This window comes from Brassica napus, chromosome C8 (genome assembly GCF_020379485.1).
Source record: "Brassica napus cultivar Da-Ae chromosome C8, Da-Ae, whole genome shotgun sequence".
NCBI lineage: Eukaryota > Viridiplantae > Streptophyta > Magnoliopsida > Brassicales > Brassicaceae > Brassica > Brassica napus.
Window position 1 is genome coordinate 25,509,706 of NC_063451.1, and position 2,549 is coordinate 25,512,254.

Consider the following 2,549-nt stretch of genomic DNA (forward strand, 5'->3'; position numbering starts at 1 on the left):
CTCTGCAGTGCTATTCTTCTGACCTTCTAGCACCATTTGCAGCATCTTCTTAATTTCGTTATCCTGAGAAGACTGTGACGAAGAGGCATTCCCTTGATTCTGGTAGTTGTTGTACTGCTGCCTTTGCTGAAATCCTGAGTTGCCCGAGTTGTTCCCCTGATATTGATTTCTGTTCTGATATCCTTGGTTGAACACACTCTGGTTCTGATTCTGGTTCTGCCTGTTTCCTGCCTGAGGGTAGGACTGATGTTGTGGATTCTCCACATTGTTGCTCCGGTAAGACAGATTATTTTGCTGATTTTGACTCCATCCAAGGTTCTGATTGTAGCCTCTGTTGTAGTTTCCTTGACCACCAATGTAGTTCACATCAGCTTGCATATCATCTGAATCATCACCAACAGTTTCTTGTGAGGAACGATAGCCTTGCTCCTCCACAAATTTCACAGATTTCTGATCTCTCTTGAGAAGCATCTCAATCTTGGCATTCAGCTCATCTATCTTCTTGGATTCATAACCAACACCCTTCTGGCTGGTGTCAAACCTTGACTTGCGGTTTGCTTTGCTGGATGACAGGTTGTTCAGCAAGGTGTAAGCTTCTTCAACAGTCTTGGTCATGAAATCACCATTACTTGCTGTGTCCATGGCATCTTGACTCTCTTCATGAACTCCATTATAGAAAATGTTCAGCAAGCTCACATCAGTGTAACCATGGTGAGGGCAGTCCTGTGTGTACTCCTTGAAACGCTCCCAAGCCTCATGAAAGCTTTCTGAATCAAGCTGCTGAAAGCTTCCAATTCTGCTTCTCAGATATGTGGACCTTGACTTGGTGAAGAAATGCTGTAGAAAAGCAGCTCTTGTCTCTTCCCATGTAGTAAGAGATCCTGGAGGGATGGACTTTAACCATCTGATAGCTTTATCAGCTAAGGAAAACGGGAACAACCTGCATTTCAAAGCGCCTTGAGGAACTCCATTATGTCTGCTGGTGTCACAGACTCGCTCAAAATGCTCCAAGTGATACATCGGGTCCTCAGACGGGTTTCCATGAAACGGATTTTTCTCCACCAAATTAATGAGACCAGTCTTGATCTCAAAGTCTCTTCTCTCAATGGGAGGTGGGCGAATCCCAGAACGATCGGCATAGAATGCATCTGGTGTATCATAATGTGCAAGCGTCATCCTAGGCATGCCATAGTCTCCAGCCTGTTGTCTTGCAGCTACACCAGCCTGCTGATTATCACCAGCATTGTTGCCTTCTCGTTCATCTACAGGAATTGGATTTTGCGGGTTGTCCTGAAACTGGTCTTCTTGGTGTTCAGCCATTTCAACCTCTTCAGCGGACTCAAGTCTTTTCTTTTTCACTTGTCTCTCTAGGCGGCCGAGCTCTAACTCCAAAGGTATTAAATTCGATGATCCTTTGCTTCTAGTATGAAATCCGCTCATTCACCTGAAAACACAAACAGAAAGAGAAAGACAGAAACATTAGACAAAATAAAAATGCTATAGTCTTAAACTGATCATTAACTCTAGGGTGACCAAATGGTCCCCGGCAACGGCGCCAAAAACTTGATGTGTCGAGTTTTAACCCGATTATCTAACTGCAAGTGCACAGTAAAGTACGCAGTAGTAATGCGGGATCGAATCCACAGGGACCGATGATCACACGTAGAGTTGCAGACAAGTTAATAGCTACAGCGAACGAAGATATATTTTTGATGTTTTTTTATTTAATTTTCTTTAGTGTCACAAAACATAAACAAGCTGTAAAAAGATGATTTAAACGATTTGAAAACTATTTTAAAACAAACGTTGGGCATTGGGAATTCTCAGGGATTTCTTTTTAATCAAGATACAATTAATGGCAGACACAGGGATATATTAAGAACCGTCTAGAACTCAAACACGATATTAGAATTAACCTACTTCCGTAGCGCTAATTCTCTATGTTATAGAAATCTCCACACTAACTTCCGCTGAGTTTCAATTTCTAAACAAGCATTAAGAACAGGTTCAATATGTTCACAAAGCGCAATAACATCAACTTCCGAGGGTTAAGGACACTTTGCTCATCTAAAGTATTTTCGGAAGTTCAAACAATCACTTTCGGTGCATCAAACAATCTGATATCATGAACTAAGTGATCAATTCAGTTCAAGCAGTAAGAAATCCATTAGATGAAGAACCAAAACGTAATCCCTTAGTCTACACACGTTTTATGAATCAAAACATCAAGAAATCCCCTATGAGAACCCCTAAACCCAACTAGATGACTACTCACACATAACTAAGCAAGAACAACACGATTTTGATGAAGAAAACATGATAAGATTGTATTAAAACAGAGTAAAGGTTCAGAAGATCTTCTCCAAATGGTTTTGAGATGAACTCCTTTACAAATCTTCACAAATCACACAAAACAAGTTACAAAACTCTCAAATCTCTCTCAAGAACTTGTAAATCTCCTTCTTGGTCGTCCTTGATCTTTTCTGAGTCCCAAAAGTCGAGTCTTTTTTCCATTATTGAGGGGAGTGGGTAAAAAGGAATGAAAAGCT

General features: G+C 40.9%; 1 non-coding gene across 1 annotated transcript; it reads left to right on the forward strand.

The window, feature by feature from the left end:
- Nucleotides 1–703: 703 nt before the first annotated feature.
- On the forward strand, nucleotides 704–810 carry LOC125592134. Its single transcript, XR_007327983.1, has one exon. It is a non-coding gene; the product is annotated as a small nucleolar RNA R71 (small nucleolar RNA).
- Nucleotides 811–2,549: the final 1,739 nt, after the last annotated feature.